Genomic DNA, 15,279 nt, shown 5'->3' on the forward strand with positions numbered 1-15,279 from the left:
AACGATAATCGAGCCTCTATCCGGAGCGTTACTGCTTTCACTGTTCGGTTGGTGAGATGCTACTCAAATTAGCAGTGGGTGAACACCGTTTTTGCTTTTCGCTCTTCACAATGATTGCCGCTATGTGGAACTCCTAAATTTATCCTCCCAAGGGATTGTGATGCAACGAATGAGAGAGTGGAAAGTTTTTATTCCCACATAAAAAGCCTGCTTACATTCCTTACAATAGTCTCTTTAATTACAAGTGAATGAGAATTCAGTATATCCAGAACTCCGCTTATGTCACAGTTCGTGAATTGTTGCTCAAATTCACAATCAGTGAACATCGCTCTTGCAAATCGGTTGTCACTCTGTCTGGTTGTTCTTTTAAGTTTAACGAAAGTTAGTCGTACAATAAGAGAAATTAAGGATAAACATTGCTAAGTGAAGATCACTACTTGCGATTCCCTCTCCAACGGAGAAATCATCCTTTAAGATCTTTTCTTTCTGTTATCATGATAAATAATACTCGTCACAATTTGTATAAGAAGAAGTGTACAATAGCAGCTTTTGCCTCAAAGTGGCCTTCCACTTTAAAAATCCTGTTTTTCAGTTTTCCATGAGAGTACGGAACAAGAGCACGTAACTGGGCCGAAAATAAATCTTGCTTTATATTTCATATTCGGTAGAAATTGCATCCCATTCCCCTCGTTTGTGTCACAGGGTTAAATGGTCATTTGCTGTATATTATCTCTCTTGGACTTTGCTGAAGCAAACCCTAGGAGGTCTGGCTTAATGTTTGTAGATTTATTTCTGAGATTTAAGGTGGGAATTAATGGGGTCATTAAGGTAAATGCAGCTGGGTAAGGAAATTCTTCGTTCGAAAGTAGCTCACGCGGTTCAGGTAAAATTATAAACGTATAATAATAGTGAACAGCGATTTATTTTTTGCGAGTGTGCTTACCGATGCCTCACATTGAGAAACAACTGAGATTTTAATGTCGTAAAAGGATTATTATGGCAGTGACATTGTACCAATTCCTTGATTTTGACCCTCAAACCAACTTTGGAATTCGTAATTTCGACAATACTCTCATTTAGTATCCCTGGTCTGGACCTTTTTAGATGGCCGTTTAAAGTACAAATCCTCAATACTCCACAGTGATAAATTGATATAATTAATCTTTCACACTAATTTCATCCATTAGATAAATTTATCAGCCAAACTTTTAGGAATCCAGCGCCACTTGAAAATTGGTGATTTTAGTCCTCCTAGTTAAAATCTACCCACCGTTTCCATGGTTAATTGATAATACCTTTAATACACCTTTTTGAGGCTAAATTTGAAAAGATTGAAGGGGTTGGAGGATCGCTGATTGACGAAGTCGTTTCCTTGGACCCGAAATCGCAATTTATTGAAAAAATTGGATGCACCATCCCCATGAATGCCCATTCTCTCATAGATTTAAAATAAGAAAACGCGAAATTTGACGCCCAATTTTCATGAGTTGGTGACGTCATTTCAGCTCTTGTTGTATTTATTTACTCGCCCGAGAGGACCCTTCGACGGAGAAAGGAAATGTTCACAAGTGATTTAACTAAAAACAACCACCTGAGGCCGATTCTCCAGTAAGAGTAGTGACGAATAATCAGTAATCCATTTGGAATGAGTTAGTGACATCATCAAATTTGCTGAAAAATGGTTAAGGTCGTCGATTATTCGCCGCTAGGATCTCTAGAAGCAGGCGACGGAATGAAAACCAGCATAATATGGGTCCCTATTATTTAAAGCGCTATCACGAACGAAAATAAAATGATTCGGTCAAGGAGCCCATTAATAATAAAATTACCGAAATAAGGCCGGCATTTCTAATTCAATGCTCATGTGAAGTCATTTTTTACTAATGGAAGAATTAAGGATAAGAGAGGAAGGGACTCGAAGGGTTTTCACGTGTGAGATCCTGTGTTAGGGATCCCCTTCTCTCCTCACCCTGCTGGCACTCGGCTACGCCGCAGACGGAGCGGGAGGCGGGTAGGGGGTGGGGGGGATGACGTGACTCCTATGGTCCACGGCCCGGATGCTGGGTGGGGGTGGGAGCTTAAGAGGGTCGGGGAGGGGGAAAGAGAGAAAGGAATGGTGAGAGGGAGCAAGGTGTTTTCTCGCCGTCTCCTCTTCGCTTTCGGTCTCTCCTCCGCTTCGATCGATCTTTCTATCCCAGTCAGCAACAGCGAGTTCGGTTTAAAAAGAGCACGCAGAGGGACGGCTCGAAAACCTTCCGTGCACACATACCCTATCTTTCCCTCTCTCATTACAAATCTAATAATATTATTATTATTAAAGTATTCTACCGATTAAGGTAGGTTTCCATGGAGTGTTTAAGAAGAATTCCGGGAGCCTCCCCTTAGATCATGCTCTTCCCTCTTCAGTGCACAATTAGACCTACTGCCTTTCATTCTATCTAAAAATCCTATTCTTTTCCTTCCCCTCCCTCGTTTACCTAACATACTTCCCTCTAACACCGTTTTCAACGTCCCATCCCCGCTAAGTACTCGCTCCATCCATACCTTCTGTCTCCTCCGTATCTCATCTAAAAGCTGCCTCTGCTCACCCACCATGTCCAGCACTTCGTCGTTCCTCCTCCTATCCGTCCACTTCACCGTCTCCATTCTTCGCCACACCCACATCTCGAATGCCTCGAGTCTTCTCTCGTCCTCCTTAGCATAATACTAATGAGTAGTCAATATAATTAATAGTAAACAGTGTCTAAAATATCAATTAACTCTTTTAGTGCCAGTCTATTTTGCCCTGTATGCTGAAAAATGCGAGGGCTTCTTTTTTTGGCGAATTTGTAGGTTTTCGCTCAAAAAAAAATAAAAGGTGTGAGTGTAAAAAAAACCGGCCGATAGGTCGGCCCTTGGCACTCTTCGCACAATGGATTGGCCCGCTGGCACTATAAGGGTTAAGTCCAAAGTTATACCCCAATGCAAAAAATGAGTGATCGCTCAAACTAAATTTAAATTATTTACATTTTTAACAGGTTTCGTGAAAATTTTCGAAATTTTTAGTCAAATTGGCGAACAAGATATTAACCGATTTAAAAAAATCATATTTTTAATACCCATCCGGGCACGCAACCTTTGCCGGTTATTATGATTCGCTCCTTTAAAAAAGTGGCAAAACGAGGCAACCTACTGGGCACAATAGAAAGAATGAAATGCAAAAAACTTTAAATTTCCATACAATGATACACAGGCAGTGTCTTCGATGTAAATGTACCAGATGATGAGGTGCCTCGTCGAAACCTAGGTCGAACAGCATTTTTATGTGCAATTATAAAGTTTTTTGCATTATATTGCGTCAACTCGATTCCATGGAGTCATGAACGAAACCACGAATTACACCAAAGAGATATGATCACGGCCTGCAATTATATACCATAAATTACTTTTTAATTGCAATGATATGGGATAAGGGATGAAATAGTCATATCCATTTCAAAAACTTTGAATATAGAGATAACTACAGAAAAAAGTACAGAAATTTTTACCACCGTAGACAAAATGAATCTGGTATCAGAGGAGTTTTAAAATAGTATGCCAATGATAATATCGGCAACGTGTGTAACACCCAAAGCAATGTGTGTAAAAGTTTGAAAACAATAAGAATAGATTAACCAATCTATTTGATGAAATCAAAACACTAGAATAATTAATACTTGCTCCTTAGTGAGAGGACTGTAAAATGTATATTAAAAAAACATTAGAACTAGAAAATTTTGTTTTTAATTACATTTAAATTTCTAAAATAATAATATAATCGATACAAAGATAATATATAAAATTTAGTAATTCTCTACTTAAAAATCTAACGCATAAATAATGTTACGTGTCGGTGACATCTTGGAAACAAGTATTCGGCATGTGTGCAAGGTGTTACAGTATACTTAATACGAACTTTTACTGAGAAAAACCTTAGTGGCCAAAATAATTCACCGAAGAGTATATCTGCAAGGAATCCTAGTCGATGTATTTCTTGACCGTGGGTATCATACTTGTAATTCTGCATTAAATTAACTAAAGTTTTTAACCAATATAGATTCAGCACTTTGCTTATTGTTCATCAATAGGTTTGACTCATGGCCGTTGAATGTTATAATAAGTCAATGACGCAATTGATTTTTTTTTTCAATCTCTCTAGTTACACTTATTTTAATACTAATAAGCGGTAATTTTTTCGATTAGGGATTTATTTTTAATTAGTAATGGGTTTTCGAGCCTAATCGCACTCGGTAGAAAATAAATTTCAATGTAGCTTTCAAATGTACTAATACTAACACCATCGGGATAGTGCTGAATTCACTATAATTATTTCCTTATCCTGCCGCGTCATCCTACAAAGTTAAGCTTGACACTTGTGGCTCTCGATATACTTGATTTAATTTGACTTGACGGGATTTTAAACCGTAATTAATGCGTGAGGGTGCTTCTGGGTACCATCAGAACATCCATATTTCTGTCTAAAGTTATTGAAAACCCGACGTATCCCACGATTCGCGAAACATTTCCTTCGCTGAGAAACCATTATGGGAGGGGAATGCACTTGGACAATATATCAGGATTATGTTTTTTCCGACCGCGAGGTTCCGGATTAATAAGGCTCAACATCCGTTACGCGTAATGAGATAGGGAACACATGAGAGATTTTCGGGAAACAGGTGGCAGGTTCGGGACGAAGCAATGGGTTTAACTACGCTGTTTAATTAGCATTCAGCCTTCTGCAATTTTATTATTCCTCAAATTATGCCAAAGAGGCCATGATAGTGTTTTTTGTAATTATTTTAAATTACCATTGCACACCGCCAGAGGCCTATATTCCCGGCATGAGTCTCCAATGAATTGAAAAAAATTAGACTTTTCTCTGCTGCCTGTCTTGTGTGATGGTAGCTAAAACAGTCTCAACGTCGTTTTTCAAAGAAGGGGGACGAATGGAAAATATCAAGTGAACCATTCCATGACTCTTGAACCATATCATTAATAGCTGAATGCAATCAATGGGGAATGTTGCAGTATTGTGTGTAGTAGTATATAGTGCAATGTAGCAGAGCTCTACTTTTGCTCATTATTATTGAAATATCAGCACGTGGTTCAAAAAATACTCAAGGTAATGCAAATGATATGCAACAAAATTTTATGACACATAATTTTCTTTCTTTACTTGTTCGTCAAGAACCTTGTCCTCCAAAAAGCCTTTTAAGTATATCAAACTTGTAATATGAGTTTTATTCGACGCTTTAAAACTAATGAAATTGTTTTTATTTTCAATTTAGAACAAGAAGTAATCTTTTGCATTATTTAACTCAAATGACCGTGGGCTCTCTTGGCACTAGTTCCTTAAATTCATTCAGGTAAGATAGTGATTAATTATCCGCTGACGTATATCAAACCTCATTTTGCTTAACGCCTGCTGTTAAAGTAACAAGTCGAGAGGTTTCTTATGGCTATTATTTGGCCAAGTGTTTGGAGTGTACACCTTTTGCTAGCTGTCAAGGCGCTAAGTGGTGTGATTGATTTACGTATACTCTGATGCTCTATTTGTTCTTGCTATTCATGCGCCCTTGCTCGCTTTTGTGAGGTTTACTAGGTGAGGAAAGTTGCTACAGCAATTGACTCGCCAAGTGGGATATTCTCGCAGCCTTGAGGCTGATTCTCAATAAGCCAATACCAGTAATGCAAGGAGATGTAGATGCCGTTTTTCTAGTTTTTATTAATATCCTATTACTTGCTGACATCTTAAATCAAGTAGTGCCGCAAGCTATGTTCATAACTGATCATAATTACGGGAATGGGATTCGTTACGTTTGTATAAACTTCACTTTTATTTTCTCTATGTATCTCTGGGTAAACAAAAGGAGTGGCTGGAGTTTACCGAAGTATTTTTAAAAGTTGTCATCAGTCTTGCGAGATGAAGATGGCAACTGATAGTGACCACTGGCATGGACAGAAATCTAAGGAATATTAAAATTCATTGAGTTGGCTTCTGGGCTCATCCCAATCTGAGCGCTTGTGCGTGAATTTCACGCATTCAAAATAGAATAGGTCCCTCTCTCTGGGCCAAATCGTATCACTAGGAATGTTTTTGAAGGCCTCATTCTGAGTTAAACTTGTGACATTTCCAATGTAGTCGCTTCATGTTTACCCTCTAAACCCCGACAATTCAACGCAAATTTAAATGGGAGATGTTAATTTTACTCATTCAATCTGAGGTTAATTTTATTAAGTGGGGGTAGAGCTCGCCAAGAGGATTAAGTAAAGAATTATTTTTCAAGGAGAAAATAATAAGGAAATATAGAAAAAATGAAAAAACAATGTAAACATTTATTTTAAAGTGTTTCAAGCACTCAGTAACTTAGTTTCTTGAGTAGAGCTGTAGGATTCGAGGCCATTATTTCATGGTGTTACTCCATTGTGACCCAGCTAATTAAATATATCACTGAGTGACCAACATAGTAGTGGAAGAAAGGGGGAAGTCAAATTTGAGGAGGATCTTGGAAAGAGCTTTCTAAATCTTGATTTCAAGCAGTTTCTGTTGAATAAAATAATTTGCTAACTAACGGAATATTTTGTTCCAGATGAACAAAATAATTTGTCGGCCTCGGCGGCAGCAGGATGAAGTCCCCGCCTTCTAAACAGGTCTGGGGTCCGATCCCGCGGGGGTAGGTTTCCTCAATCCTAGGAATACTTAAATTTGTGATCGTGAACTGATGTTCGTTGAATATCCTCCATGTCTCAATATCCTCAATAGGTCTTGTTGTGTTACTTTCGTGGTGATATGGATAAATCAAATAGAAACAATTAAAATAATATTTAAACGAAAAGCTAATAAATAAATAAAGTGACCCAACAGAGTGAGTCATTAGGTTCCGCAATAATTATTTCTCACCCCATCTTAAACAGAGTTGGTCCGTGATGTTCAGTGAGTCGCAGAGGTTTATTGTTTTGATTTTTATCACGAGAGAGAAATTCAAGACACGGTGTCATTGGCGCGAGAGGAAAGGACTTTTCGGATAGTAAAGTAAACAAATTTAATGCCTTCCTCCTCCCACGCTATCCACTTGCGTCTGAGCATATTTTCTGGGGAGGGGGGAAGTGGAAGTGGGCGGGTGTAGGGATGGAGAAAGTAGACGAGAGTGAACGGAATGCACGCGAGAGGAGGAGGGAGAGAGTGCGAAGCGAAATAGTCGACGGACGCGGAGGAAATATCACGCGACTCGTGGCTGCTCACATTGAAGTACATATCTACGCGACTGCAGCGCGGGCGTCTGAGTCATGTGTGGTGGGTGTTTCGCGCTCGGTCACCAACCCTTACAGTGCTTCATAATGAAACACAATAGTAAACTCCACGCAGAATTTTATATCGACCAATTCGGGTTTCGGCAGCTAAGAGCTATTTTCTAGGCAATGGCACTTCATTCATTCATATTTTTGCAATCACGAGGGTGTACCAATCATATGTCTGGCCACCATTTCTCCATATTCCATGCCAGTTCTTTGACTACCCTCAGGCTATTATTCACCGTAATAGCACTGAAAATGGGAAATGTCTCCGAGTTTTCGAAGCCGGGTTCGATCGATATTAGATGAAGTGTGGAATAACTCTAATGTGTTTCATCATGAAGAGGAATACTTACACAAAGTCATTTCCGAAGGAGTTCATTAATCATTTACTGCGATTATCAATTTACGTGGGAAAAACTCTTTTGGACTTAAAATCGAACCACAAACTAATAATACAATACCTCTTAAGTTACTATTAAAATCTGTAGATTATTACGAGATGGATTGGTCTGTTTCATAACCATACTATTAGGTCCAGTTTTTCAGAAATTAAATTCTTGTTCTACATGCGTTTCAATTTTACACCATCATCTTCACGGTCGAGATCCATCTGATGAAGATAAATGGAGATTACTGTTTCAGGCCCCTATAGAAGCCAACGTGTCTATTTAATAGGAATTTGTGTATTCATTTTCCTTTCCTGGCATACAATTTTCTGAACTGAAACTGTTCACCACTCTACTCTAGGCTTATTAGAAAGGACAATTTTGTGCTCGTAAAACTACAGAGTCCCTTAAGCCCCCCACGCTCCGTATTTTACATGTTTCTCGTGCAGACAAAATTCTCTTGCAGCACTTACCTTACCTTTTACCTTAATCGGTGAATTAGCGGAATGACTTATTTATCGTTGGTATTGTGCTAGGAGATCAACCACTAACCCTTTCGTCGTTAGGAATCGAGAGATATATATGAAGCGAATATATATCATTGTGTATATGTTTCAGATGAACACAACGGAAGAGAAAAAGCTGAAGGTGGGAGAGGAAAGCGGAGAGGAAAGGGACAGAAGGGCGAAAACAAGGCCTACTATCCGAGTGCCTAAGCGGCAATCTCTGGAAAAAAAATAACCCACCCCTGTGCTCCACTTACAACCCCCCGCGGTATTCTGCAGGGCCATACTCCCCTCATTCCCCTTCCTTATTTCCACTTTACTGCCTTACTACCCCTGCTGTTACCTCGTCTCCTTTGTCTCCAACAAACCTCCCAGTCCAGTGGGAAAAAGGAGGAAGGAAAAAATATAGATATACGCGTGCATACGTGAGGGCGGAATTCCCTCACTTTTTTTGCCAAAGCTGTCTCCCCGCAGCGTAGTCCCTGCCATTTCCCCTTTCCTTCCCATCCTTTGACGGCCATTGTAGTCACTTTAGGGTTTTTACCTCAGCGGTATTGTAAAGAGAGCAGCGATCGAGCAGTGTTGTGCAGTGCCCTGGCAACTAGGGGAGAACAGAGTGGGTATTTTTACGTTCCATGCGCACACACGGCAGGCAGTTGTGGAGGAGGCTGAAATTCAATCGCGATGTACTAATTTCGAAACATTTTAGAAAAGTTAGTCAAAGTAATTCTTACATGGAATTTTTGTTTGTGATGGTAGGTCGTTTGAAAGGCGCACTTACGCGTTTATGAGGTGAATTAATCCATTAATGAGGCTATGTATTTGTTACTTCTAAAGAACGACATAAAGAATCAACAACTTAATACATCATTTGTTTTTTTGTTAAATAGATTAAAAAGTGTCAAATAAATACATTACATCTTGAGATATTAAAATTTTCTCCCCTTTGACAATAAGCTCCAAGGTTTATGGACGTAGTGTGATACAGTTAATAATTTCAGACTTTCATAAGTGTTCGATATAAGACCTATTAATTCCTGACTTTGCGAAAATTAGTTTATGGGGAATGATCGATTTTTTAAATTTAATTGTTAGAACCTGCGCTGATAAAAAGAAATAAGATGGAATTTTTAATAAATATTCATTATTTTCGGCTTATTTTTCGGATTTTTGCAATTCTGTGTTTTCTACACTTCCTATTACCGCCCTGTGCACGAGCTACGTCTAACCGAACTTCAGCATTTTGTTATTTGCTCCTACTACAATCTGTGCTTCTTGGAAACAGAATAATGTTATGCTGTTGCTCATTGATGATTTAATAATGGGATTGATTTGACACCTCAAGCAGGAAATGCTTTCAAAATGCACTAATTCTTGATTTACTTTGTGGTATTCCATTATAAGTTTTCCTGGATATCAGACAATTACTTACACCACTTATTTTCTTCAGGCGCAAATTGCACCTGAAGATGATGATAATTCATTGAAACCCAGGTCGCGCTCTGATAAAATAATAAGTGGTATAAGTAATTTTCTGATATCCAGGAAAACAGGAAATGCTTTCACAACTGAATTATCTCGCCTTCCCTTGCAACCTGCCCGGAAAATTCAAATCGCTGGCTTAGACGTTAGACGCCTTAATGTGGCACCGTCTCGTCATGATATTACCCGTCGGCCATAAATACCTTTCCTTCCCACCTCTTCTCTTACGAGCCAAGATTTCGCGAATGCCATCGTGAGCGCTTCTCTAGAGTGTTTTGCCTCACGCCTGATAGAGTAGGTACCAACAGGCGTCTCGGATAATCCCTAAGACGCTGCTGTGCCTTGCACCCTTCCTTTGGCGCGTTGGCGATATCTGCTCCCAGCATGCCGCTGACACATCGCCTCCACCTACCAACTTCTAAAGATTCAGGCGTTTTTTCACGGATTTAGCATTCTTAAGGTTGGTACGAGAAATTAAATATCTGCCATTCTCATGGAAACTTCAAAAATATGCATTCATAATGGTACGTTTTCGACTAGTCGCCACAAAAATAGAATATCCGTGCTGTATTTTCTGCAAATTTTATTTAAAAGTACGCATTTTATACAGCTCCTATACGATACTTTTTGCCCCTGAATGCGAAAAAATGTTGATATATGATGTAACTTAGAGGAAACTGATATAGTTTGCGTTATACCACAATAATTATAACGAGGAATTTAAAGTAGGCATGTTACCGTCCCACATTTGGAATTATTGGCAAATTAATTGCACAGTTTAAGTCAAATCAAGCAAATTTCGTAAAAATGGCTCGGCAGCTAACGAAAATGGATAGATAAAGAAGTAAATAAAGAATTTAAGGGTGGAATAAGTCACATTTCAAGCAACCTAATTTTGCATTCAAGCCTCAATTTTTGTTTTCCATAATGGTAAATTTTGTTTGTACCATATACATTAGATATATTCTTGCAATCCTGCAGTTGTCAGTTAATCTCCTTTATATTGAGGCAGGATTTCAGTAATGTTTTAGCATTTTCCCATACTTTCGCTGCTACTTCTTATTTAAGATAGTGATTGTACGTTTTACTGAGGCCGAATGAAAGTTATCTAGAGGCTGTTCTTCCATGTTTCCACAAGAGCCTGCTCTTTCTAAAATTGTCATAAAAGTGAGAATAAAAGAATGGCAGCGGTGGGATTCGAACCCACGCCTCCGGAGAGACTGGTGCCTTAAACCAGCGCCTTAGACCGCTCGGCCACGCTACCGCTTATATGTAGTCATAGTGGAACTGCTATGGCCCCAAAAAAGTTAGAACGCTGATATTAAAGCATTTGCATTTAATTCTGCCGAAGCTTCATAGGGTCGTGTCATGTATTATTTTGCTCAATGGTTATTCTATTGAAAAAATGAATAGCTAAAATTGATTAAACGTAAGGATTTAGCTTCTACGGTCGGAGGAGTGCATAAGAACACGCAAAGAACTATGAGAACGGCGTGACGGTCGTCTTCTTCACCTCGTCACGGTCAAAATATTTGATTCGAGCATTTAATTGTATTTTTTATTGAGAGAACGACATCTTAGAATTACAAATAGCTTTTTACAATTAAATTTTACCCATTCTTTGATTTTTTATATGGCCTAAAGGTAGATTTCAATATCCTATGATTGATGTTTGAAAAAATATTTCTAAACTTTTGATGAAAGGAAATGTTTATTTGTTCCTTTTACTTAAAGTATACCACAAAAGCGAAAATCACCATTTTGGTATTGTGCATTGCCGCGGGGCAAACTCGATCGCTCGATAGTAATCAAGAGATTAAAGTAATTGAAATTCCTTTAGGTTAGATACATGTTTGAATATCAAACAAAAGGAATGAGCGGTCATTTCAGGAGAGAATTCAACACAGCTGAGATGGAAATTATCACATTTCGGACGTCTCATATGCTATGGAACTCCACTGCTTGGTAAATTTTTTTTAAATGTTTGAAGTCCTGACGCTAAGTTGTTACTTACCTTTTCCACTCCTACATGAGGTGGTGTCATTGGATGAGATTACGCACCACTCTCTCTAATTATTTTAATATTTAACATTAGAGAAAACCACGTATTCTTATTCGAATAAGATGTGACGTACACGATTGATTTCATTCTTGATTTAATATGATAAGCTCAGTCAGAAATATGTAGAATGGATACCATTCCATTGTATCAGTCGTAACTACGAGGAACTTGCTCATTAATAATTGTGATTAGAAAGAAATAGCTTAGCAATTCCACATGATTTTATAACTTAAGGAGCCCCACCCCCTCCCTCCGCCACACGGAATTATTTCCCTTTGTGGAGAGTTCCCGCGATACATTTCCTCAGGAGAGTAGCTCAGGAGCACTTACCCTCTCGGCGTGGCAGAGGAAAACTAGCTAGAGTTTTGAAATCAGCATACCTATATTATCTTGAAGCTCTTCAAAAATCGAATTCAACTGAATACATGTTAAAAATTGTTCCCCATTGTTACTTTAAAGTCCCCTTGCGTATTGCATACGTACAAGGGGACTTTAAAGACGTGGCACAATTCCATCCCTTAGAACGTTGATTTCTGTTACCACTTCAGTCGCATTTAAATCGGCTTTCAAGAATTTCCTCAGTTATTCAGTGCAAGGAATAGCGTTAAAGAGTTATGAATTCGATAATTAACATCATCATTTATGTAAATTTCGATTGACACCCCTTATTATATCTTATTTTCCCGTGAAACTCGGATCAATTTGTCCATCAGCGACGCGGGTGGCGACTTCTGTAAATCCATTAAAATGCACAGTGAGCGACAACACATTATGAGGCCGACTTGAGGATCCTGTATTGTAATATTCGTGCATACGTCCTTGGGCATGATTTCGTGTCGCCTCTATTTCCTCATCTTTCCCATCCCCCCTCCCGGGTTCGTTTCCTCGCCCGCCGCTGACGGAGTCGCCGCTCGTGACTCTCACGCTCCCTACGGCGAAAGGTCAAACGAAGGAAGGCATGCCCCCTTCAGTCCATTGATCTCTCTCTTTCTCTTCCTCCTCCTGCCCACCCACCTGCTGAGAGTGAAGAGGAAGGACCGATATCGAGTGGGAAATGCCTGGGAATAGGGAAATCATTCATTGGAATCAGAGCAGTTTATATAAAACATTATTTAAGGAGCAAGGGATTATGGCATTGTATAATCAACACATTTAAATTTCCAGTTAATGTGATAGTGAACCTAAAATGCCGTAAAATTGGTGCTGATGACCACCATCACAATACAAGGTAAAAATAATCCTCATTGTCGCTGATTGGATATTTCTAATATCGGTAATGGGATCCTATGTGATCCCTAACGTTATTTCCATCACATATTATATTCAGGATAATTATGGGTCGAATAGCCTTATACACCACTGCACGGCAAAGGGAAGCTATTAAAAACCATAAGATGATATTATTTTCTTTGAAATAATTGAAATCATACATTTTCTTCAACTTTTTCAATTCGAACGTCGAGGCTTTAGCTGCTTCAACCTCACTCAGCCGAAATCTCAATCAAAAACCCATTTTGAGTCTTAATTTGTCAGCAATAGTGAGCACGTAACTGTTTCTCATTACAGGTCATATTCCACTTAGAATGATTGGTAGCTACTTAAATATATGTCCGGATCTACCGCAGTTTTAAAAATAATGTTAATAAAGAAATATAAATGTACCTTTCCAAAGCATAGCTATATTTCTAAATTGATAAAGTTATACATATAAAGGGATTTCATCTTTCATGCAAGGGATGAGAGATTTCATCTCTACGGCCTCTTAGATGCAATATGAAGTAAAAAACACAATTTAAGTTAAAAAGTACGTTTAAAATTGAGAAAGCAGTTAAATGAAATAAATATGCCAAAATTCCTAAATTCTGGGGACGAGGTAGTGTAAAATCACAGTTTAAGTAATGTGACTTGACAAATACCGCCGCATACTTGACCCTATTTGAGAAGAATATGAGCAAACGGAAAAAAGTGTAACAATATCTATTTCAAAAGAGTATTTAGGACTATCTGGTTAGCTCTTACATGAATCCATACGATGAAAGAACACAAATATCAATGTCCTGGACGATGAATAAGATGTCCACCCAGGTGGAATACGACCTCGCGTCCTATTAATTTGCCGGTTTACCAATTGTGGATTGTGTGAGTGCTTGCAGATTAGAGATATATTTTTTTTCCGTTTTTCAATCCGTTCCCTACTTCTCGAGCAGTTCTCGGCAAATTATGATCGACCTAAAGCCTTTCGTAAATGAGTTGATGACATCACGAGCTCACAACGAGTCACACATCAGCTTCTTCTCGGCCCTGTGTATTGGCCACGAGTGGTTCGTAGTTGTTTACACTTCGTGAGACATTCCAAGTGAGAGCTTCTCTCCGACCGAGTCATTGAGCCAGAACTCTAAAGACGTCGCCAACTCCCGAAAACAAGGCGACAACTTTCGCATTTTCATATTTTAATTCACAAAACCATTTGTGGTTTTGTTAAATTACATTATGGATATAACATGACTTTCCCTCCCATCAATCGAATTCCATTGCTGAATTGCGATTTTGGATTCAGAGAACGACAGACGGCAGGCGAGGGAACTACCCCACGGCCACAGCCACCAGAGCCGACTAAAGGGTTTGACGGCCGCGAGGGGAGGATGGGGATCGTGTGGGATTAACAAGGAGATAATGTGGCAATGGTTCATCACGAAATTAAAAGGAAGAAATAAAGGGGCGATTCGTGTTAGGGTGAGAGGGTTCGGAAGGGGTTGGTGGATTAGGAAATTGTCCCACGTTCATCCCCCTCCTCCTTCTCCCCCATTCACGCCCTCCACTTCTTCCCCAGGCCTCCCACCCTTGTCAGCAATCGCACGTGTGCCATGGAGGGGAAGTGGCTTACCAGTGATTTACCAATGAGGCCCATAACTGTCTGTAGCGACACGTGTTGGAAGTGTGATGTATCTACCCTTCTTTGTTTACGTCGTGTTGCGGCATGTGACGATCGATGGGCTTCATGAGTATCATTTCTCTACAAGCAGTTGGTAACACATAATTTGCAGTATTAAAAACGCACTTTCTAATTATCTGGGTCCGTTTTTATTTATCGATCGCGTATCACGATAGTATAATCTGTAATTAGGCTGTAAAAAGTGTTTGTGAAAACTATGTAGTTCCGCAATAAGCGTTAAAACACCCACCAAACGCAAGAATTAGTCTCAGGCTTTAGCATACAGCGATGTCATTCGGAGGTTTCCATAGCATGAAATAATTCCTTACAAGAATTTAATTAGCAAGTGACTCCATGATAAGCAATGATATTGTAATCAAGGATTATAACCAAGCATTTCATATTGACATTGGATAAAAATATCTGGTTTTTCGTTTAACAGAATACATATTGCAGTACACGTAGATGTTCGAAAAATGCAGAATAAATCACCCCGTAGTTGCTTTCTCTACACCCATCGGACACCCCCAGAGAAAAAATTTCTAAATGCAAGGTGGCTGTGGGAAAGGATTTGGCCCCCCTTGCCTAAATATGAGG

The 15,279-nt window shown here is 39.1% G+C and overlaps 1 protein-coding gene and 1 non-coding gene across 3 annotated transcripts in view; one reads left to right on the top strand and one right to left on the bottom strand.

Annotated features, from left to right (window-relative positions):
* Positions 1-15,279, top strand: part of LOC124156050 (protein neuralized) — a 567,572-nt gene that overhangs the window by 315,993 nt on the left and 236,300 nt on the right. The window lies entirely within an intron of this gene.
* On the bottom strand, positions 10,871-10,952 carry Trnal-aag. Its single transcript has one exon. It is a non-coding gene; the product is annotated as a tRNA-Leu (tRNA).

The sequence above is a fragment of the Ischnura elegans genome, chromosome 3, assembly GCF_921293095.1.
Source record: "Ischnura elegans chromosome 3, ioIscEleg1.1, whole genome shotgun sequence".
NCBI lineage: Eukaryota > Metazoa > Arthropoda > Insecta > Odonata > Coenagrionidae > Ischnura > Ischnura elegans.